Below are 25915 nucleotides of genomic sequence, written 5' to 3'. Positions count from 1 at the left end.
GGGGTCAGCAGTGGGAGGATGGAGAGGTTGGACATCGGATGAAGATTCGGAGGTGGCGGGTTCTACCTTCGGGGGTCTCGGCCCTCGGGGGGTCTCCCATCTGGGGGGGGGAGTTGTCGGACATGGGGAATGGGGGGGGTGGGCTGGCTGTCGGCCGAACGCGGGAGTCCAATCATGGCGGGTAAGCTTATTGGGCTTGGAGGCAACACTCCTGCTCCTCCTGGTCCACAAGCAGTGCAATAAAGGCACTCACCTCATGGATCGGTCCTTCTCGTCTCCTTTTACCTGATGAGATTCAGAAGCCATGGGAAACCAGTGCAGGTGAGGTGAAATTAATTTCACCCTTAAAATCAACAAAAAACTAAGTACCTCAACTATTTCGATGAGATAAGTTGCCCCTTTAACAATCCGCCTGCCGGCATTAACTGGGGATGGGACTTTTGAATTTCGGACCAGCTCGCGCATCCAAACACACTGGTGTTAAACCCAGAAGTGGGCGCATTGGAGCCGGGATGCAGTTACGTTTCAAAAAGCTGTTCCTTTAACCTCCCACCAGCCCCCAACCCAGCCCCCCAGACTGCCACCTTGGGTATGGCACAGGGAGAAAAGCTCAAAAGAAAGTAATCTTCAGACTCACTGTAAGTATAAATATGCACAGTAAGGCCAGGATATTGAAGTGTAAAAATACCACTTTATTCTGGATAAAACATAGAGGGCAAGAGGAATATCATTACCCAAAGTATATGCTGAATGTCAAGCTTGGATCCCATGCACTTAACAGACCAATTATCATTTAGATAAACTATTAGACAAAGCCAATGGCTACTAATTTGGATTGTGAAAGCTTGGGAGTGGAAAACCTCCTGGATAGGAACAGGTTAATCCTTTAATTAGCATAAATTATAAATAGGTTTTTAAACCATTGCTCGAATACATCTACATATAGCTTTGTGCATCAGCAGGGGGGCTTTTGCAATCATTTTTACAACTGTGCAGCAGTCTGTGGCTACATACGCAAACAGGTCCATTTTAACGACAAATTTAACACCATCTTTTGACGAGGGAAAAAATCGTCTTGAGCAAGAAACAATTTGCAAAATGCAACCAAACAGAAGCTTATGCAATTGATAAAAGGCTCTCAGTCTAGACAGGGGCAAAAATACTCAGTACAAACCTCATGAGATAGGGCCGAGTATTGACATATGCAAATATTGTTTCCACCCAAATCCAGAAATACAAAAAAGATTGCATCTTGCAATGGGTTGCTATTTTATCTCCAATCAGCTAATGGTGCAGTGAAGGCTTCATTCACAATAGGCTAATCACTCTATCCGAGGTCCAGAGTGAACTGTAACATGAGATTTATGCTATTGTATAGTAAAGTATTCCAGATACAGCTCAGACACTAACTGAACCACATTCTGGGATAGTTGCTGCTGCGATTGTAGACATTTCAGAATTAACCTTTTCTGTGCATCAATAAATCATTATTACAGCCGAGATTACTTATGTTTTCAGAAAAATGCTGCTTTGATCTTTAACCCTAAGATTACTGAGTGCGCAGAAAGAATTCCCAGGAGACCTTCATATGCTCTCTGGAATGGAAACTCTGCAATATCTGAAAAGTGTAATTACTGCTCTTTTTCTTTCCCACTGGAATTTGCATTTCCTACATTCCAGACAGCAGGAACCTACAGCCATGATCTAGCATCTCTTCCTCCCCTCCCAGAACTAGACTTCCTTCTCTCCTTTTCTGAATCCGCTAATTGACACTGGAGAACTGACCCATCAACACCGATCCCTCACCACCAACAATCTCACACAAGCAGCTACTTTTCAGGTACGTGCCCACAGAGTCGGTGTCAGCAAGGTGTTGATGGTGAATGGCACAATGGCCAAGCTCTATCCTAGGCTGATGTGTGCCTGGGTAGCAATCAGGAGTGGCAAGCTAGGGCACTAGAACCAACTGCAACGTTCTGGCTGAGAAGAGCTGACTTAGCAGAAACTGGGGATTAAACCTAAGGCCTTCTTTATCTATATAGGTTACCCCACAATGGGTAGACATCTGGTAGTTGTGCAAGTGTTTCTTGAATAAATTATTTGCTTACCTCACTGTACAGCTAGCTGTATAAATACAATCAAATCTATTTCTTTTGATGTTAGATGCAAATAATTTACATAAACGTGTCGTTTTTAAAGCACTGATTTACAATCGGTGGTTCATGCTTCCAACAACTAACATCTTTGCAAGTGTCATGCGATGATGCACCGGTGCCATGCAATGATGCAATGATGCACACACATGCTAAATGTGTTGGAAAAAATAACATGAATATCAATCCCATCAGTGAACATGCAACAAGAAATCCTCAACAACAAAAGACAAACAATAGTGCATACATTCTCAGTGAGCATCTTCCAAAGTAACAGCTGTGGAGTTTACTGTCCATCCTTTGCCTAGCAATCATACTAATATTCAGGTCGATGGATATCACTAATGAGTAGCCTCTGTGTTGAGGATGCCGGAAGTAACCAAGTGCAATACTTCTGACAAGCATTCAGCAACCATTCCAAACAGTATTTGTTCAACCGCAATTCCCTGCTTCCCCATGTTGAAGCATCTGTGGCCCTTCAGCACCAAGCAGTGTTTAAAACTCTTCAGCTGTTTGGTAGCCTAACAAGTCTTTCCTCATTGTCAGGGATGCAGTGGCTTCCCCATGTTCAACTTTTACTTGACTGCCCCATACTCAGGTAGAAGCCCCAAAATAATGTTCATATTCTTCTGACAGCCTTCTCACATGATACTACAATACATCACGTGCAAGGAGTTTTACAACACCAGGTTATAGCCCAACAGCTTTATTTAAAATCACAAGCTTTCGGAGGCTTCTTCCTTCATCAACTGAGTGGACAATTTGTCCACCCCAGTCCATCACTGGCATCTCCACATCATACAAAACATCACAAGTTCCCTTTAAACTGTCTGGAACACTAAGCTCCACTAGTCCTTTTAACAAGACTAGGATCTATTGGTGGATTATTCCAATGGCATAAACAGACATCATTTCCTGCTCACTAGTCGGCTGATGCTCTTTAACTATAACAATTCTGCAATATAACAATTGACCCCAACATCATTAGTATTTCAGGATAATTACTAATTGCCATAGGATACCAGGGAGGTTCAGCTTATCCTGGGTAGCAATCTTTCTTCTTCTCACTCGGGTAAGTGGCAGTGCAGGGGGAGGACACCAATAGTCCAAACGTACATCGGCGGCTGTTTAGTTTGGATTTCAAGAACTGAAGCCCATGCACAGCTCCCTGTATTCACATTATTAAAACCCAACTCCTTTATCCTGGTGGTAGAATTGTACACCCAGGTGATCATGGGTGTACAGGGTAAGGGAGCTGATTTAGCAGTGTAAACACAGGCACTATTACATGGACACCAGGCTCCTGTGATCCAAACTAAACAAGTGATGATGTAAAGGTTAGTACACAGACTGCATCATGTATAATGTCATTTTCAGCCTGTGGCCAGCATATTTCTACTTCATATGGTTCAAATTAGAGAAGGGTATCTTTAGGACACATTGCAAGAAATGATTCTAGCAGCATGGGCTTGCTTATCCAGTTTGTCATCCTCTGGGTTGACTCCAACACTGAGTTCTGCTCAACAAGTTGGTTCTTTTATAAGGGGTTTCACACACTACAGGGAGTAGACGTAAAGCCATCATCACCAATTCTGTGTCCCTTGGCTGTGTGACCTTGAAAGCCAGCTAGCTTCATTTTGGCTCAGTGCTGCCTCCAGTGTGTGGTCTGGGGTCAGTATTGAGCATTCATGCAGTTTAAAATGTTGCACATTGCTTCCTTGGCCTATCATTGAGCTTGAGAGGACTTTTTGAATTCTTGCCTCTTACACATAGTTGGGAGTGTGCTATGCACATGAGAACTGTCAACTAGTGCCAAAATAACCAACTGTTTTTCACTCGCTGGCTTGTTCTAACCTTCCCCAACCACTGGGGAACGTTTAAGAAAGAACAAGCAATTTCCCTCCCTAAACCTCTCCACCTCTCCACCTCTTTCTCCTTTTTTAAAACCCTCCTTAAAACCTACCTCTTTGACCAAGCACCTGTCCTAATATCTCCTGATGTGGCTCGGTGTCAAATTTTGTTTGATAACGCTCCTGTGAAGCGCCTGGGGACGTTTTGCTATGTCAAAGATGCTATATAAATGCAAGTTGTTGTTGTTATATAGTGCCTTATTATATCCTCAGAACTAAAAAACACATTTCGAGTTATAATTTCTACAGGAGTTCCCCAATTTCCCGGTGTTATCTAGGCAGAAAGAAATGGCATATCTTCCGGGTTTCCATGGGAGTTATGGTGAGAGATTGGAAGAACCCCTGCAGAAATTCTAGGTGTCCATGTGAATCATTTAAAAGTGTAATCACTATTAATAGGTAAATACAGCAGCCAACTTGTACAGACCAAGATCTATCAAATGGCAAATGAGTTGAATGACCAGTTAATCTGTTGTGGTGGTGTTGATTCATAAAATCACAAAGATAATTTATGGATGAGGATGGCCATTTGACCCACCTTAGTTCATCCTGCCAGAAAGACTCCACAATCCCACCCTACTCTTTGCAGCAGTGCAAATTCCTTAAACTGATTCTATAGTTTTCGCCGCCATTATGTCGGGAAGTCCATTCCATGTGTTGATTAATCTTTATAAAGATAAACTTCCTGATATCAGTTTTAAATTTACCTTTTATTATTTTGAACTCATCTCCCCTTCCTCTACTTTCACAATTTAGCTTAAAATAATATTCCAAATTTGCCTTTTCCATTCCTTTAACTATCTTGCGTATCTCTATATGATCAGACGCTGCCTTTCCAGTCTGCGAAGCGCCAAGATTTTCCTGTCGTACCACATAATTTAGACCTTTTATGTTAGGTATCAGCCTCGTGGTTCTTCTCTGAAGGTTAAAATTACCCCTAAACTGAGATAGAACTGTGAGGCTCTACTCCCATGGGACAAAAGTTGTGGACCTTCCTTACTTGCACAATACAGCTCATCATCAATTCCATCATCAGCTTTCTCTCATTGGAGTCTTCCAATCTGTTGTTACTTCAAATATATAAATATGGAGTTAGTACTATCAGGACCTTGTTAGAAATCAAAGAATTATTAACTTTAAGAGGTTTTATTTATTTTTTCTACCCATTTCCATGATCGTGAAGAGTAATTAAGCTGAAATGGTTTTCGGCAGCTGAACTGACAGGTTCCCTGAAGCAGCGTTGGTTAAAGTTTATTTCCACTGATATTAATTCAGCTCTTTTACACTGTCAGACTCAATCTCCTCTCAGCATGCCCCCTTGATGACATTATTAGCATCTGCAATTTAAAACAAAATATTTTTCAAAATGGGCTGAAAAAAACCAAAAGACCCAAGTTCATAAAAGGGATGAATTTTCCTGCAGCCTTTCCCCCTACCTCCAATCTGGGCACAAAGAAGGCACAGGATACATAGCACCCCAAAGGAGGTGAGCCTGAATGTGTTTCCACGGCAGGCTCATTAGCGTACAGTGGGCGTACACTGGGCAGATGTGGTGACCTTCCATTAGGTGCCCACCCACAATGGGGAGGAATTTCAGGTGCTCCTGTTGGCCTTAAAGAAGACTGCTGAAGGAGGAAGTGCATTGAGAGCTGGCTGTGTTTTTTGTGAGGCTGACCGTTGACATTTCTTTGAGTGGCCTGGTTGCTTTGGATTTCATATTGCAGACATTTAGACTTGATGTTACTTCATACTCCTTCTTCTCCAATGTCCTTGCCACAATGTTTTTTGGGTGCAAAATGTCTGGCAGCACAAGCAGGGTCCCTTGCTTTGATGACAAGACCCTCAAAATGCTTCTGCACAAAGTAGATGAGAAGATGTGGGTTCTGATTCCTTATCATGGCTGAAAGGTGGCCAAGGTTGTGGACTGTTAAATACAGACGAGGAAGGCCATTCGCCTCATCTTGATTCATTCATGCAGAGAGATTCTGACGCCTGCTAATGCAGCACCCAATTGTTTCTTAAACGATGCCATGGTTTTTGCCTCCACCTCTGTCTGGAAGGTTTCTTTCCCCACATGTTAATGAAAAGTAATTTCTTGCAATCTGTCCTAAATGTACCCTTCTCTAGTTTGAACCATATGAAGTAGAGAAATGCTGGTCACAGGCTGAAAATGACATTATACATGATGCAGTCCACATATTGACTCCTGTTTCAGGCACTACTAAACAAAACTCAGTGATACAGCAAATCTTCCGACAGCAGAAACTAGGTACAGACTCAACCTTAGCGGTCTGGGCCTAATTTTCCCTTCTGTTATGCCCAAAAATTGGCACAATTTGGGTGCTATGGAAAGGAAAATCTTTCAATTGTTTCTTTTTATATCGTGCACATTCTAAAGATCATATAGACAAGGAGCCGTGTTCACTTCAGAGTGAATAGTAGCTTCACAAATAAAGTTAGACAGACAGTTATTTCAGGAACATAAGCTAGATTAGAAGGGAAAGGAGGGACCTAGGAAAGGCAAAAGTAAACCAACAAACAAAAATTCATGGGATTTGGTCAAGCAGCACATTGGAACTCAAATACATGACACCATGTATTGGTAGGATGGCTGTTTGATGTTCCTCTACACCAAGTTCCCAATCTCTGTTGGGTAACTGTAAGGAGAGGCTGAGACCCCCATGGGAGGAGTAGGGATGGAAATTAGTCTCCTGAGCTATTCCTGAACACTGCCTTGTGAATGGTTCAGATTGGTGTTGTGGGCAAGCCTGTTTGCAGCTGGTGCAAGATATTGTGAGGACAAAGGGAGCACACTCTCACCTATTAAAAAAGATGCAAGAATTTCAACAACAGTACAAATCATATAAGTCAAACAAAAATGAATTTCCTCAAAATTGTTAGCTTGCTGCTCTCTCTATTCCTTTCTGCATTCCACTAATTTTCAGGTGGTGCAATCCATAAACTCTGTCTGGTATTAATATCTTCAGATAATTGCAGTGCCCTCAACTGGTTTAGCTCATGATCTGTTTACACTGGAGAGCATATCTGCAGTAATCCCCCATTAAATATGACACAATCCTGATAGTAATACATTCTCCTGACAGTACACGTAGTCATGAGGTCCATATGCCCTAATAATGCCATCTGATTCACAAAGACAAAGCAATTCCATTTAGCCAATCTGAGTTTAACAGCTTTACCATTTGCACACAATACAAGGTAAATAGTCACACTGTCTGAATCTGCTTTTAGGCACAAGAGAGATGGCTTTGTGCAACTACCTGAAATATTTATCCATCATATAAAAATGCTAATCACAGAGTTTAACATGAAGCTTTCTGGTTGTTTCAAATCATATCTGGGCTCCCATAATCCATCATGACATGGACATGAAATCAAATTTACTAAATCCCTTTTGATGTGGGAAATCTCAGTGGCTCCAATAACATATTCCTGTTCTGTCAGCTTCATGAAAATTTTAGCTTGTGGGTTAGGTTTGGTGCTGGACATTTTAAATCCCTCCAACAATCAATAATCCGTAGAATTAGAAACATCTAATAGAATCTACAGGGATTTTGATTTAAGGTCAAAGACCTCCCCTGATATTTAATCCCTCAATTGTCATTATCGATTGCATATTCAAATATGTTTAATTGAGTTTAGAATGTTGTACACAATGTAGTCTAGAGTAGTAAAGACAACAATGAATAAGAATGTTCACATTCAAGAATTAATTGTGAAGGTGATAAGGATAAACGACTATGAGCAATAGAGTATGAGAAACCATTGTGTACTTGTTCTGTTCTGGTGTCAGGTTTGGAAGAGGAGTTCCTCTTGCTTACAGTAACATGTTAGATTTTTAGAGAATCATGGGTTTGGTTCACAGTGGTTGCAATCAAAGACCGGTAATTCTGTATGAACCTAGAACTACAAGAATGGAAAATGTGATATGAGTGCAGTAGGGCCTCAAACAGTGGCTCAAAAGATGGCAATCCCATCATTCTAATAGGACTGGGACCACAGTGTTCCATGGGTTATCCAATTCTATGTCTGTTTGTATAGAAACAATCTTCACTCCCATTCTTCATCAGATATTTGTCCAACTTCATTTTAAAACATTGAATCAACAAATCGAGAATTTAATTTTTTTCTTAAGTCTGTTCTTCATATCTACTGCTATATGGGCAAAATCATCTCTCTTCTTGCATGAAGATTGTCAATTTTGTATTTCTATCCTCTACTCCCATGTTTAAACTTTAAATAACTGCTTACATTTATGTAGCTAAGTATCATAACGTCTTTTGAACTTAACAGACGTAGATATTGTTCCCTTTTAGTTTTGTTTCTCCAAAGAAAGCAAATTTAATTCAGTAGGCTTGTCCTCTTAATTTACAGTTTTGAGTCCTAGAATCTCTGTTGTTGCTTTTTCCTCAACCTTCTATTTGCATCAATGTTGTCGGTTGATCCCAATGAAATGGCACGGCATTGAAAGGGTTAAGATAGAAAATAGTCAGTAAAGCTGAGGAGATGGACCACAACCTTATTTTAATCTGAGTCTGTTCTCACCAATCAGAACACTGCCACTAGGTGTAGCTGCCTTCCTGCAGATTAAAGCCGTATTGTCCAATACGTTAGCCACTAGCCACATGTGGCCAATTGCATTTCTGATTAGGAAATAAAAAGTAAGAGACACTGTCCTTGGGCATGTGATCTCAATGCTCATATTTGCACGGAGTATGCATGTGAATCTTTTCATGCGGTTATTGGTAAAGCAGAGTGTGCAAGCATTTTTGATTGTTGCGAGTGCTTTCTTTCCTTAGTTACCGAATGGTGATAGATGTTTGTTAACTAAATATACACATGCGAAGTACATTTACCTGTATTGTGTGAGTGTATTAAGGCGTTTTCTACTAACATTATTGCATGTGGCTAAAATGGTGTCGCCATAGCCACACTTGTGGCTAATCAATAATTTCTATTGGACAACACTGGATTAAAGCAAACAGGGCCCAATTTTATCTGCAGCATGATAGCACTCAGGAAACTAAAATGTAGCACATGGGACCAAACAGCATATTGGTCAGTGCTATTGTCCTCTGTGGCACCCAAGGAAGACTAACTTTCCCCTGGACACCACAGAGAACAGTAGCACTGAAATATGGAGCTGGTAATTGTATTGAGATTTGCAGAGTGGGTGGGCAAGACTTTCCTTCCACATGTACACTTTTGGCAACCATATGCGAGAACACGCCTGGATTTTCTTTCACACAAAGGAAGTGTAGCAAAATACTAATCAAAGATTGGATGGGTTTTGTGTGTTTGGATTCTGAGCATATATGGTTCCCCAAAGGCACTCAATCATTTTGACATCAGTTTGTTTTCAATGCAGACGCAGGTTCATTAATCCTTAATTGAAATAACTTGAATTAAGTGCAATGGAGTAGGTTCATCAAACAGGTTCAGTGTTTGACCCAATAAAACATGTCACATTACTAAAACGAGCATCCGCTGACCTCTTACGCAGAGTAATTGAACACATTAGCTAGATTTTGAATACTTCAAAAAATATTGTAGGCATGGCTGAAGGCTGTTTATCCACATCATTCTTGTGCATGTTGATGGCCTCACATGAATTAGTACTTGGCTCAGCAGCACTTGACAATGACCAATGGTCAATAGAAACTTCCAATTAGCTAATCAAGCTGCTCAACTCATGCAAATGGAGTATTGTAAGTAGCCTGAGCCATTAGAGACATAAGGATTGGCAGCAGACAACAGCAGAAAACGTGACATGGTCTTTAGATTGAGCTTGGCGATGTTAAACCATTAAAGAAATAGATTGAATCTTATTACTATATATCACTCTCACAAAATGGGACACCAATAATAAAGAACATTTACTTGTAGAATGGTGAAGAATAAAGCAGTGGCTGTACAAACTACCTTACTTCAGCCACCCCCTACTCCCCCGAGCTCCAACATAAATTCTACCTTTTTAACATAATGCAGGTTGAGAGGTACACTGCACACAATGATGTGAATAACCATATGATTTCTAGGTACATTTCTTACATCTTCTGAATACAGAAAAGCAACGTACACATCACAACTTATGGGAGCTTTTGTTTTTTCTATACAATATCGGTAGATATAATTCCTTCCTTGAAATTTCAATTGTTTGAACGTCCCAGAGCGGAGATAACAATGTGCCATATGGTTCGGCATCACTAAGGGATTGCCGTTTGGAAGTGAATCAGGAAATAGTGAAATTCAGGTTATAAGGTTGGTGGTGGGATTCCACAGGAAGGGCCCATCACCATGGTAACACACTGGCTTTGTGAGGCATCGATAGCTGTGCCTCACCTATCAAAAGGGTCACCAACTGCCACTGTCTTTCGGATCCTGAATTCAGCTCAGCACCAACATCACTGGTCACTTTCTGGTTAGAGTTAATATAAAGTTAAATCTTTCATGACTGTAAAACTTTTCAATTTTTGTTCTAGGCTCATATAATGAATTAATAAGTGGCGTTAATATTCTAGTACACTCGTATGATAGAAACTTAAAGAAAGGTACATCTACCATTACTCTGAAAATTAAACACAAAATTCCAATTTAGGTCACTGTAGTTACTATTATAGTGTCATGTTCAGACTATTTCCAGTTTCACAGTATTGCAGAGAGAACAGCTCTGTTATTTTTGGCCTCAGAACCATTTATGTCACTAAAGTAAAGGCAAGCAAATACGGTCAGACCTAGTTCATCTGAATGTACTTAACATGAATGTCTGGTGGTCTGAATGAATTTCTGTGAATGATTTCCTATTATAAATGCATGAATATCTGACTCTACGAATCAGAGTTGGATGAATAGTACATTAGTCATCAAATTCCCCTTCTTTTCTGCTCATTAAACTACCTGTTTTTCAAGATAGTCTAGTTCTAATCCTTGTAAAACGAGTAGCAGAAATACAATGGGCCGGATTTTGCTGTGAGCAGCGAACGAAAGTTCGTTAGACTTGCCCCTTGCCCATAGATGTTCTATGAGCTTTTGCACTGCAAGTTCCTGAAATTTTGAAATCCAAAAAGCGCGGACAGGGCATCTGGGACCTGTGTGAACAGGGCAAGCAACTGTGTATCTCCTTAACCAATCGGACCGAAGCATTGCTAATAACAGCGCGGTCAGAACCAGGAAGTGTAAGTTCGAATAGTGAATTCAATGTCAAATCAGGTACAGAAAGTGAAATAAAGAGTGGGCAAGAAAGATTGGATTAAGAGACAGATAAAAAAAAGACTGAAAGTTTAAGTAAAAAAAAGACTTACTTTTTAAAAAAATGCCCAACAATAATTAAAATCTGAAGGAATGAAACTCCAAACTTGTGAACGTTAAATTGCAGTGCCAGAGAGATTGTTTGGCAGTAATTAAGACTTACCACAGTGTTAAAATGGTACTTAAGACTTGAAATGACTTGACCTAACTTTTTTTTGGTGAGTTTAGTTCATATCAATTAATTAAGTCCAGGAACTACATGCAGTCGGGGAGCCAGACCATGAGATGCCGTTTTCACGCAGCTTTTGGAAGAGCAGGGCATCTCAGACAGCAATTTCCGGATTTCCGCATTTAACAGCGCATGTGCGGTCGCCGGAAGTTACTGTCCGATTTGCACATGAATAACGTCGAGCTTCATCGATATTTTTACAGCAAAATTCGGCCCTGTATATTTTTTTAAAAGTTTATCAATTTGTTTTGTGGTCCTGCATTTACAGATCACAAGGGACAACATAACTGGCATTAAAGCACTGCTTCTCCCAGCTTGTTTGTTGTGGTGACATTGCTGAAAGACGTACTGGTGTTACATTCAAAGATGTGCACTCAGCTCTTCTGTGCTTTAAATATTTTGACCCATTTTTTCCAGGACCCTCAGCATCAGAACTACAGTTTAAAATGATTTTTTCTGTTAAAAATTAGAATTTAAGGCCTACATTGTATGTCCATAAGGCTGACACTAACCCATTAAAATAGATTACCACTGGCATTATGATTAATAAAAACCTAGGCCTAAGTATTTAAACTCTCATTGTGCAGAGGGCACATTGCTGAATGTGACACCAGCTAGAACTGTGCTCAAAGTGCGGTCCACCTACCCGTCTATTGTCAGGAATTACATATTATTTGCAGTGTTTATCCTAAAATTAGAAGGGTTCATTGTTCACCTGTGGCAATGCTATCCAGGATATTTTATGAACAAACTTCAGTTCATTGGAAGAGCTGGCTTGCCTAAGGAAGTTGACTTGTTTGGCGTCCCAATATTGGGAAGAAGCCTTTTTTCTGACATTTGGTTTGAATTGTGCACTTTTCTTTTTGTCCCATTAGCACAGTGATTTTCAATCTGTAACAAAATCAGACATTCCAAATGACATCATCTGAAAACACAACATTAGGTTCCACGTGTCCGCTGATGACACCCAGCTCTACCTCCTCGCCACCTCTCTCAACCCCTCCCCTGTTTCTGGTTTGTCCCACTGCTTATCGGACAGCAAAAATTTCCTCCAACTAAATATTAGGAGGACCGAAGCCATTTGGTCCCCGCCACAAACTCCTTTCCCTAGCTACCGACTCCATCCGTCTCCCTGGCCACTGTCTGAGGCTGAACCAGACCGTTCGCAACCTTGGCGTCCTATTTGATCCTGAGATTAGCTTCTGACCACATATTCGCTCCATCACCAAGGCCGCCTACTTCCACCTCCTTAACATCGCCTGTCTCTGTCCCTGCCTCAGTTCACCTGCTGCCACCATGGCTTTGTTACCTCTAGACTTGACTATTCCAATGCTCTATTAAAAGCAAAATACTGCAGATGCTGGAAACCTGAAATTAATACAGAAAATGCTAGAAATACTCAACAGGTCAGGTAACATTTGTGGAGAAAGAAACAGAGTTAACATTTCAGGTCAATGATCTTTTGTCTCCTGGCTGGCCTCCAATCTTCCGTCCTCCACAAACTTGAGCTCATCTAAAACTCTGCTACCCATATCCTAACTCGCACCAAGTCTCGTTCACCCATCACCCCTGTGCTCGCTGACCTATATTGGCTCCTGGTCCGGGAACGCCTCGATTTTAAAATTCTCATCCTTGTTTTCAAATCCCTCCATGGCCTTGCTCCTTCCTATCTCTAACCTCCTCTAGCCCTACAACCCTCACACATCTCTGTGATCCTCCAATTCTTGCCTCTTGCGCATCCCTGATTTTAATCGCTCCACCATTGGCGGCCGTGCCTTCAACTGCCTAGGCCCTAAGCTCTGGAATTCCCTCCCTAAACTGCTCTGCTTCTCTACCTCTCTCTCCTCCTTTAAGACGCTCCTTAAAACCTACCTCTTTGACTAAGCTTGATGTCAAATTTTGTTTGATAACGCTCCTGTGAAGTGCCTTAGGACGTTTTACTGTGCTAAAGGCACTATATAAATGCAAGTTTGGTGGTGGTGTTGTTGTATTCAGGTAAAACGGGTCTGACTGTCATCTGTTTATCATTTTCATTTCGAGAGAACTGTTGAGATGCTGTCTGCCTTTGTACTTTGAGGCCTACTTAACACCTGGAATTCATTTTTTGATTCAAGCAATGGTATTTTTCAAAGCAGATCAAGTAATGAGCCCAAGTGGGGACTATATGTTCCAGTTAGAATCCTTTCACATCTGGGATTGACACAATCACACTGACAGGATAAAAATACCCTCTCTTTGATGGATGCAAGATATTAAGTGAAATTAGTTTGGGCAGTCTCAACCAATGCGTAGAAAGTGGATGATCATGGCACAAACTACCCTTAATGTGTCACTAAATTGGAAGTTTCACGCAGAGCCTGGCTGGTGTAGGAAATGGATTGTAGTGCTGTAGTGCAGAGTGACATTGAGGGTGTAGGGCAGAGAGAGCATTACTCGGCACTTAACAAGTCCTATAACTGATCGCTTTATGCTGCGACTGAGTGTCACAAGCGAAAAAAAAATTGCCTTATTCTCCAGCATCGACATCCCTCACCTTGAGAAGCAGAAAATAAATACTCTCTACTTAAAAAAGAAGTTACAATTCGGGTCTTTTGGTTTATCCTTAAGGGAGGTGCCACCAGTTTCATGGATTATATGATACCAAGCAAAGAATGTGCACACAACTGACCTAAATAAATAAATGATTCAGTCCAGATCAAATATGTGGCCTTGCCACAAATGATTCCCGGTATACAGAGTTGCAAAAGGTCATTGAAATTGTTACTTATTTGTGAAAGGGAGTCTGCTTAGCAGAAAAGGGTATGAAAGGCTACTTTTCACAGCAGCTGCATGAAAGTAAATGGGTCTCTCAGGGTTTTATTGCAACATATAAACGGTCTTTTATTCCAAAAGGCCTTGAACTCTAAAGCCCTTTTGAAAATAAAACAAAATGATTTTTAAAAAATGATGATTTTCAATAATTTGTGTTTCAGGGGTCTCCAAGGGGTCCGAGTCTCCTCTGCAGAAAGTCTTGGTTTAATGGGTTGAAAAACATTGCTTACTAGGAGCGTGACCAGTGTTCTTTATAGCTATGACGACAAATCCATTACATGGTTTATGTCCTTGACAAATATTGTCTTTTTCACTGTGGTTCAAGTGTGCAAATCCTGCAGTTCACTTGCTCCCAAAATAGCAGCAAGTAGGCACACAAAGGATTGGAGAGAGTAAATTAATTATTATTTCTACTGCAACAGTTTTGTATGTTGTCCAACTGAGTTGACACACAAGTTTCCAGATTACACACCACCTATGTCTCATATTCAGACTATTCCAGGTTCTCTGGTGCTTTTTAAAATGGTTTTAAAGGGCTACACCAGGTGACAAAAAACAATTATTTAAATCGAAAGAGCATTCCCCTAATACCTGGTTCCTAGCACTGATCATTTCATCTGCAAAAGCATCATTTTTAAAAGTCTACACTTTGCGCAGAACAACTGGGCGGAATTGAAAGGAACAGTAATAATAACAGACACCATTGGACCTGGTGGTTGCTGAGAATATTTGTGCTGAGGCAAAGCTTTCCTGTTGCTTAAAGTATGTACTAAACAAACATAATTCAGCAGGCGATGGTTATATCAGTGCATAAATGGCAATATAGTAAAAATAGACTTCCAGACAATGACAGTCTAAAAGTCTGGCTAAAGCACTAACAATTCTTTAGGTTTGTCTTCAGAAAGTGGACCAAAGCATGATTACGGGCCAAATCCTGGAGCGGGCCATCTCGTGGCAGGCGACACTAGTCAGACATTTTCCTGCACCCTTCAGCTTGAATATAATTTGCGCCGTACTTGCCGGAAGTGCGGGGTGATAACGGCACGGCGAGCGCAACGGGGCATCTGGACCTTAGTGGACGACGGGGCCAACAGCCTATCTCCTTAACCAATGAGATTTAAGGATTGAGAAAGAAACAGAGGATAGATGGAGAAGGAGCGTGAAATCAGCTACAGAAAGAGAAATAAAGAGAGGGGAAAGAAAGATTGGATTAAGAGAGAGAGAAAAAATAGACAGAAAGGAAAGGTAAGAAAAAAAAGTGTAAAATTTGACATTTTAAAAACCTCTAACAACGATCTAACAACATGCAGAAATGAGACTCAACAGTTTAAATTGTCCCTTTTCTGGGCCGGAGAGATTGATTGGCATTGCATTAACAATTATCATGTCGTTAAAAGGGTACTTACGCTGTTAATTATGAGCCCTAACTTTCTGCAGCGAATTTAATGAACAATTAATGTGCAAATCCAGCAAATTCTTAAAAATAACAGGGAGGTTGAGGACGAGATGTTGTTTGTACGAAGCAAACGTGGAGCAGCGTAAATCGACCAGCAAGTTCTGGAGATTTGTATCTCATGATGTATCTCTTAATCCCCTGAACTTGCTGGTTGATTTGCGCATTAATAACGGTGTGCGTCGTGAACTCGCTGTTATTTTTCCAGGAAGATTTGGCCCTACATTATGGTGAATGCATTTGACTGTGGAGTAGGCTATCCCGATACAGTCCACTGGTCTTAATAGCTTGGATCGTACTGAGTCTAGAAGCACCCAACAGCTTTTTTTCTGCAGTCTGCCAGACAAGCTTTATAGAACATTGATGTTGATGTTGCACACTGTGACAAGAAAGGAGAATTTTTCTAGAGTCTTCCCTGCTTTTCAGTTTTTATTCATCACCCATTTGCCCCATTGTAACGCAGGAAGCTAAATGCCTGTAACTGAAGACAGCTTGCTACCCTTATGGAGGAGAGATCGTGGATAATACCACAGTCAATGCTTCTTGACAGAGTTATTGACTAAGTTCTCTCAGCACTGAAGATAATACCCATTCATCTCCCCATCCCAATCCTGTCTATTTCTGTGTAGTGATTTGTATACTGCTTGTCCAAAGGAACAGGAGTAGGCCATTCAGCCTGCTCTGCCATTCAATTAGATCACGGCTGCTCTGTATCTCAACTCCATTTACCCACCTCTGCTCCGTATCCCTCAATTCCCTTACCTAACAAAATATCCAGCAGATACAGTGCTGATCACTCTGTAGAGAGTGGTGCAAGCAGCATCATTTTTGATAATATCTACAAGATCATTTATGGAGGGAAGAACTGGATGGGGCCAACAGCACTTATGTTAGGGACCCGATAAGTCAATAAATGTCCATTTGTCATAATGCACTGTCAAGTATGCTCTGAGGAAGTCCTATATCTAGTCAAAAGTAATCATTGATCATAGAAAGAAGATGACTTGCATTTATATAGCTCGTTTAATGACCTCATGATGTCCCAAAGTGTTTCACAGCCAATGAAGTGCTTTTTTTTTTGAAGTGTAGTCACTGTTGTAATGTAGCAATCGTGGCAGCCAATTTGCACACAGCAAGATCCCACCGACAGCAATGTGAGAATGAGCAGATAATGAGAATAGGTTACAGAACAGAATCAGATCAGATAATAGAACAGATCACTTCATGGTAACTAGTCTAGTTCTATTAATACACCCATATGTTGAATATCATTATCACAAATGAAGGGTAGTAAACTGTTGCGATCAAGAGGACAAAAGCATTTTCCTCTCCTTGAGGAGCATTTCAGCCCAAAAGGTGTTCAGTATGATTCCAAGACTTCCTGCAAAAGGTATGCGAGTCTGTGTTGGGGTATAGGACAACTCTATCACTATCTGCAGCAAGGACCTGCTCAAAGAAAGAACTTGGCTAGAGATGGATATAGCCTTTTATGAACAACTCAAAAGGTAGGATTACAATGTGGCACAAAATGAAACTTTCACAAGTTGCATTTTCCTTTTGCTATCAGTCCACACAACTAACAGGTTCTTGTCCCTCATCAACAAACCGAATCTAATTCAAGACACTCCTCTGTTGGCCAATAGAACCATCTTGGATGCAGTGTATTTCAGAGTGTCACTGTAGGCTCTTCGATATTTGTAAATAACTGTAGCATGACCACAGTGACACACTGCAATGGAACTGACTCCAAACTTCATGAGTTAACAATTGTTTTCATCTCCACCATCTATTGTTTTATACGTGACCAGTTACCATTTTGTATAGAATCATTCTAAATTAAGAACAGCATATTGTATTTAAGAACCAGTACAACACATATTTTTACACGGTGAAACAAGGCAGCTTTTCCGACAAGTCATCTGTTCCCACTACCAGTCTGCCTTGAGGACTGATAGAAGCAATTAACTGCTCTACAGGCACTGCAAGCAGTGTCTTCTCACCGGATTATGTGACTGCTTGCGACTGATTGCTAAAATAAACTAAAAGCAACATTAGAGGTCTTTAGGAGATTACGCCAAAAAGAGGATTTTAGCAGTCATTACATAAGTGTCAGCCATGGCTCAGTGCTAGCAGTCTCACCTCTGAGTCAGAAGGTTGTGGGTTCAAGTCCCACACCAGCGACTTAAGCACATAATCTAGGCTGACATTCCAGTGCAGGTCTGAGAGAGTGTTGCACTGTTGGAGATGCCGTCTTTCAGATGAGACATTAAATCGATCTCTCAGGTGGGTGTAAAAGTACCATGGCACTATTTGAAGAAGAGCAGGGGAGTTCTCCCCGGTGTCCTGGCCAATGTTTATCCCTCAACCAACATCAATAAAACAGTTTATCTGGTCATTAACTCATTTCTGTTTGTGGGACCCTGCTATGCCTAAATTGGCTGCCATGTTTCCTACATTACTACAGTGATGACACTACAAACAAAAGATGTTAATAAACTTGCAGAATGGATGTGTATTTGGCAAATGAATTTCAATATAGATAAGTGTGAGATGATACATAAGGAGGCCACATACTCTTTGGAAAATAAGAGTCTAAATGAGGTAGAGGAGCAGGAGCTCGCTAATAAGGCCTTAAATAAAGCAAACAAAGCACCTATCAGGAAAGATTGAACATGGGCCCTTTTCTCTAGAAAGGAGAAGACTGAGGGGTGACCCGATAGAGGTCTTTAAGATTATGAAAGGGCTTGATATGGTAGATGTAGAGAAAATATTTCCATTTGCAGGGGAGACCACAACTAGAGGCCATAAATATAACGTAGTCACTAATAAATCCAATAAGGAATTCAGGAGAAACTTCTTTACCCAGAGAGTGGTTAGAATGTGGAACTTGCTACCACAAGGAGTAGCTGAGGCGACTAGCATAGATGCAGTTAAGGGAAAGCTAGATAAACACTAGAGGGAGAAAGGAATAGAAAGATATGTTGATGGGGTTAGATGAAGAAGGGTGGGAGGAGGCTCGTGTGGAGTATAAACACTGACCTGTTGGGCCGAATGGCCTATTTCTGTGCTGTACATTCCATGTAGAAATGTACTTCATTGGCTGTGAAGCACTTTGGGATGTCCTGAGGTCGTGAAAGGTGCTATATAAATGCAAGTTATTTCTTTCTTTTAGGCAGCAGAGGAGGCTTCTTTGTGTTAATGGCTATACTACACAATTCTGAAATAAACAAAGATTAACATAAAATAAGATAATTCTAGTACCTCAACCAGCCCCAAGCAATTGACATTATAATCTGGTCAAAGAAGCATATTAGCAATCTTTCCAAAACAAGTAATGGCTGCTGATTGGCAAGTGCCAAACACTTCTGGAGAAAGGAACACTTTTGTACCCAGTGTTATCATAGGCTGCTCCTACGAAACATTTCTTTCACATTAGTCTAAGGAAAAAAAGACCCAATTTTTCAAGTCTTTCTTCAGATTGATATTTCCTCTCACCAGGCAGCATCCTAGTGAGTCTGCATGAACCCCTTCTAAAGCCTCAATTCCTTCCTATAGTTTGGAGTCCAATACTACACACAGTACTTTAACCAAAGACTTATTAAGGTTTTATATAGGCTCATTAGTACATCCTGGCTTTTATATTCTATACCTGTTGTGTCAAAACCATTAGCATTTTCCCATCTTATCAACTGAAGTGCTGCTTTTAATGTGATGTGAGCCTATACCCCCAAAATCCTTCAACTCTTCCAAAGAGCCTATTTCCATTTAGAGTGTAATTACTGCTGTTACGTTTCTACCAAAAGCCATCACCTCACACCTTGATTTCCATCTGTCACTTTTTGGCCCATTCCTCCATGGCACAGTTGAATGGCCATTTTCCAACTTAGTCCATCAGTTACACAGTGCCCATAGACAACGGGAAACCTCAAAGATTAGACGTTCCTCGGATTTCCCTTCTGGTCTCAGTTGTTAGGTTAGGAATATTATCAGATATGGTTCTCGTCATAGAGACATGAGAAGTATCAGCTACGTAGACAACGTGACGATGGTGATTAAGAGTACACTTAGTGTAATAAATCCTCAATCGATTTTACCTACCAAATCAGATCAGAAATGGGGATGTTCGCTGATGATTGCACAGTGTTCAGTTCCATTCGCAACCCCTCAGATAATGAATCAGTCTGTGCCTGCACGCAGCAAGACCTGGACAACATCCAGGCTTGAGTTGATAAGTGGCAAGTAACATTCACGCCAGACAAGTGCCAGGCAATGACCATCTCCAACAAGAGAGAATCTAACCACCTCCCCTTAACATTCAACAGCATTACCATCGCTGAATCCCCCACCATCAACATCCTGTGGGTCACCATTGCCCAGAAACTTAACTGGACCAGCCACATAAATACTGTGGCTACAAGAGCAGGTCAGAGGCTAGGTATTCTGCGGCGAGTGACTCACCTCCTGACTCCCCAGAGCCTTTCCACCATCTGCAAGGCACAAGTCAGGAGTGTGACGGAATACACTCCACTTGCCTGGATGAGTGCAGCTCCAACAACACTCAAGAAGCTCGACTCCATCCAGGACAAAGCAGCCCGCTTAACTGGCACCCCATCCACCACCCTAAACATTCACTCCCTTCACCACCGGCGCACTGTGGCTGCAGTGTGTACCATCCACAGGATGCACTGCAGTAACTCGCCAAGGCTTCTTCGACAGCATCTCCCAAACCCGCGACCTCTACCACCTAGAAGGACAAGAGCAGCAGGCGCATGGGAACAACACCACCTGCACGTTCCCTTCCAAGTCACACACCATCCCAACTTGGAAATATATCGCCGTTCCTTCATCGTCGCTGGGTCAAAATCCTGGAACTCCCTTCCTAACAGCACTGTGGGAGAACCTTCACCACACAGACTGCAGTGGTTCAAGGCGGCTCACCACCACCTTCTCAAGGGAAATTAGGGATGGGCAATAAATGCCGGCCTCGCCAGCGACGCCCACATCCCATGAACGAATAAAAAAAAATGATTAAAACCACTTTCAAGTTTATTTTAGTTAGAGAAACATCTTGTCCTTTTCATGGATTCTCAACTGGTCAAATAATATAAAGGAGATCTTAATGCACCATTTTATGTCATTTCAGGATTAGAATACCATCAGCAAGATGCAAAGGAAATCCCATCAAGAGCAGAGTGAAATTTAAAAAAATCGTCTCTTTATTATAAGTTTGAATAAATATTGTAAATCCTACTCTATAAAGATATCACAGCACAGCTCGCAGCAGTGAAAGTGGATTAGGTACTGTTTTTCTTACATGAGATACATCATGGTTAATCCCAGTATCCCATAATGTACATAGTTAAAATCCAGTCCAGATGGGTCCTGCCACTTAACACGTACAAAATATTACACCATTTCACTCTAGGCTCTGTGCTGTCACCTGGGGCTCCTTATGCCTTCGTACTTTTCAATTAAATCTGAATTTTACACAGTCGCATTGAGCAGGGGTTTTGTCCTTTATTCCAGTAAGTGGCAGATTAAAACTTCACTGAGCCAGCTGCACAATTCAAGCAGTTACTCTGGAACAGTGCTACTCAGCCCAGTAAAAGCAGGTACAATGACAAAGATTACATGGTGACAACATTCACTGAGAACACATTCAACACAATTTTAAGAAGAGGTCAAATGTGTTTCAGACATTTTGGAAGAATTAAGTTGTTACTTACCCAAAATATTTGACGGTATTGATCTGTCAACCTTGCTGTTAGGGACATATTGTAAGAAATGCAATGCAAGTAAATGTTGGTAACTTAACTTAAAGAGGGAAAGTAATGTACAAGGGAATACAGAGAAAGACAAGGGAAGATGGAAGTCAAAAAAAGGAACGAGGGAGAAGGAAATAAAAGGTAAAACAGGGAAAAAGAAAAGATGAAGGGGGAAACAGCAGGAGCAGGAAGCAAAAAAGAGGAGGGGAAAAGGGAAGATTGAGAGGAAAAAAGAAAGGCAAGAAAAGAAAGGGGAATAAAAAGGAAAGGATTAAAGCAGATAAGTTGGGAACAAAAAGTAGAAAACCCAGCAACATAGCAGTACCAGATAAAATGGATCGGTTTGTTGCTTGACTGATTCTAATTTTAATGCGATTTTCTAGGAGAAAGGTCATGCCCCGCTGGTTGTTGTGTGCAGTCTCAAAGATTGCAGCAATATTTTGCAGTTAGTCCCAGTTCTGTAAATGTCACACAGCTCATCACTTACATTAAGAGCACTTAAAATGCAACTATTGCTCCTGTTACCAACTTCTTAACCAGCAACCTCACAGCAAAGGTGGGAAAGTGAGCGCATGAGAAAAAAAAATCACCATAATATTACATATTCAAATATCTAAAACTACCTCACAGAGACAGACATAAAGGGGGTGAAACTGGATGTGGGCAGGGATGCAAAATGGGCGTTATCGCATTGGTCACCCGTTATATCCCCTGCACGATATTCCGTTCCACTGGGGTAAATTTTAACATACCAGCTGGAACTCAGCCATGGGGAGGGACAATAGACTCGCGGGAAAGCGAGAAAAATTTTGGGTGCGTTGTCTCGAGCGATCGCGACTCAATTAAAAGCCATTAATGTGACTTCTGGGTTTCGCGTCTCCAAGCTGCTCAGTCGGCATACTGTGCACTGGAGTATTTAAAGGGCCATTGCAACCATGGATTTTGAGGGAGAAAGGAGGAATTTAACGAGATGGAGCAACAAAGGACGAGGCCAGCATCACAGTTCAGTGACTCTTCTCTTGAGTTGCTATAAGCTGTTGTGATGAGCAGGAGGGACACACTGTACCCGACTGGTAGGAGTAAGCACCCTGCCTCTGCCACCAAGAAGGCCTGGCTTTAGGTGACAAAGGAGCTGAGCAGCAGGAGCATCATCTCAAGGATGTGGGTGCAGTGCAGGAAGCGCTTTAATGATCTAACCAGATCAGGAAAGGTGAGTACAGTTACTGATTCACCTGTGGTGCACATTACCCCCTCTCACTCTGTCCTGCCAAGCCTGCTCCATCACATCACTCCTCACACCCACTTAAGGCTCATTATCAACTTACCTTCACTTTCTGTGCACTTCCTCACCTCCCCATTTGTGATCCCACCATTCCCACTCACCCCAATCCTGATGCAATGTGATGAATCTGTCTGATACTCACCCTCTGATGCATCTCTTTCATTGGCAGCCTCGCCCAAAGCAATGCATCCATCAGGTGACCCCATCACCCTCACTCACTCACACGTCTGTTCTTTCTCCCCTTGTAGAAGAGAGCACAAAATGCACGGGAGAGGAGTAGGACTGGGGGGGTTCCATCACAAATAGTGCCCCTGACAGAGGTGGAGGAGGCCTTGGAGCTCAGCCGCATGGTCGAATGCCTCACTGTCGGAGAAGGCGAGACTGGCAACCAGCAAACGGCTGGTGACAGAACTTTAACATCCTTCACATACATCATGAATTGATGTTATCAATGATTGACCTGTTGCACACCTCAGTATGCTAATCGCAACATAACTTCTGCGATGATTCTTCATATTGCTTCATGTTCTCTTCCAGGGCCTTCAAGGATTGCTGAAGCAGCAGACAACCTGAACGAGGGTGATTCCTCAAAGGAGCTCCATGCCTCTGAGGGCGCACCGTCACATCATATCGAGCCATGCACCAGCGCAGGTACTCGCACCTCGTTGCGTCCTGGTAGACAGTTAGTTGGGTTGTCACCTGGTGATTCACCACTTACAAGTGAGCACGAGCAGACACTGGGGGCAGGGGCAGCTATGGAAAGTCCACGTCATGGGGCTCACTCCTCTCCAAGCTCTGCTTAGCTGGACACAGATGCTGAACCCTGGGGGCCATCGTCGAGAAGGAGAATGATAGAGGTACAGCTGTACCTTTGCGAGGTACTGGAAGACCTACGACACACACTCTCCACGATAGCGGAGATGATGGAGGAGTCCAGCATTAGTGGAAAGGTGGCACAGGTAAGTTGGGAATGTCTGCAATGGAGAGAATGGCAGCCTCAATTGAGCTTCAGGCACAGCTCACAAATGAGTCCATTTAGGCTACAACAGTGGCCATGCGGATTCAGGATGCCAACTTTTCTGCAGTCTTAAACAGGCAGACAGATACTTTAGCCATGGCCTTAGAAGGCGTCACAGATGTGCTTCAAGCTGTTATCCAGCAGAATGGTGGGAATGATGTGGCCCTGGCCCAGGCAAGGGATGATGTCGAAAGGGGACATGGAAGTGGTGACTCTACTCAAAGCACTCCCACATCTCATCTGTTGCCCCCCTCCCCCGCAACCAGTACTCGCAATGCTGCCTCCTCTCCCGACGGCCGAGTCTGCCCCTGCACAGGGGCAGATGAAGCAGTCATTGAAGGGGCCGGCATGGGCTCCAAAACCCAGAGGGCATAGGCCGAGAGCATCTCAGCTGTCAGGGCAGGGACCTGAGCAACCTGCCACTATCTCTGCTCAAGCCACAGGGGATGCACCACGTAAAAGCAGTAGGACGAGGAAGGCGAAGGTTTTGTGATCAACAAGGTTGTCTGACTAAATGTCAAGTTTTTCATTTCTATTCGTATTTTGTTACATTCACAGTAAATGTCATACTTGTCACCACCACTGCCACGTCTTGTCCATTCTTGAGTCCCTTTTGTGAAAGCACCCTTGCATGTGCTTCATCATGAATGGCAAGACATGATGCCACCCATTGGACATATTTACAATGGGTGTATGTGTGGTTGAAGGGCTGTTTTGTGCAAGCAGAGGCGGGGGGAGCGCTGGTGTTGTTGGTGGTGGTTTTTCCAGGTGGTCTGAGTAGTTCACTATTTTCCAGTTTGCAGATCTCCTTATGAGAATCTATCAGATATGAGTGACTCCCTGGCATCATGAGCAGCCATATGCGCCACTGCTCTGCTGATGGCTTGCCCATCGTCCTCCTCCTCTTCTTCAATGTTGCCAGCAGATGAGGATGTTTCATGAGCGCATTTGAGCTCCTCCAACTGTAACCCTCTCTGTCGAGCGATGTTGTGCAGAACGTAACACACGACTATTATTCTGGACACCCTCGCTGGTCAGTACTGAAGGACTCCCCCAGATCGATCCAGGCATCTAAAGCGCATCTTTAGCATTCCTATGGCTTGTTCAATGACAGACCTGGTGGTGATTTGACTGTCACTGTACTGCTGCTGTGCCTCATTGGTGGGGATTCCCACAGGTGTCATGAGCTGCATCTGCAGAGGGCATCCCTTGTCTCCAAGGAGCCAGCCCTTAAGTCTGTCTTGTGTGTGGAAGAGGGCCAGGATGTTGCATTCGTGCAAAATGAAGGAATCATGGCAGCTGGCAGTGAATTTGGCACAAACCTGCAAAAACCTCTTCTGGTGGTCGCAAACCAGTTGCACATTGATGGAGTGATATCCCTTTCGGTTGGTGAACAGTCCTGACTCATGTGCAGGTCCTCGGATTGCCACGTGTGTGCAATCAATTGCGTCCTGCACCCGTGGGAAGCCAGCCAGAGAGTGAAAACCCACTGCCCTCTCAGTCTGGCTGATGTCGTCAATGTGGAAGTTTTTTTTTGTGCGTTCATGGGATGTGGGCATCGTTGGCAAGGCCAGCATTTATTGCCCATCCCTAATTGCCCTTGAGAAGGTGGTGGTGAGCTGCCTTCTTGAACCACTGCAGTCCGTGTGGTGAAGGTTCTCCCACAGTGCTGTTTGGAAGGGAGTACCAGGACGTTGACCCAGCGACGATGAAGGAACGGCGATATATTTCCAAGTCGGGATGGTGTGTGACTTGGAGGGGAATGTGCAGGTGGTGTTGTTCCCATGTGCCTGCTGCCCTTGTCCTTCTAGGTGGTAGAGGTCGCGGGATTGGGAGGTGCTGTCGAAGAAGCCTTGGCGAGTTGCTGCAGTGCATCCTGTGCATGGCACACACTGCAGCCACAGTGCGCCAGTGGTGAAGGGAGTGAATGTTTAGGGTGGTGGATGGGGTGCCAACGTGATGTGGTGGGATGCCCTGGCAAACAAGCCACCCGTCACCTGTCTTTTACAATTATGTACAGAAGAC

This window comes from Heptranchias perlo, chromosome 26, assembly GCF_035084215.1.
Source record: "Heptranchias perlo isolate sHepPer1 chromosome 26, sHepPer1.hap1, whole genome shotgun sequence".
Taxonomy (NCBI): domain Eukaryota; kingdom Metazoa; phylum Chordata; class Chondrichthyes; order Hexanchiformes; family Hexanchidae; genus Heptranchias; species Heptranchias perlo.
The sequence above is the reverse complement of the archived record's forward strand: the minus strand, read 5'-3'. Positions refer to the sequence as shown.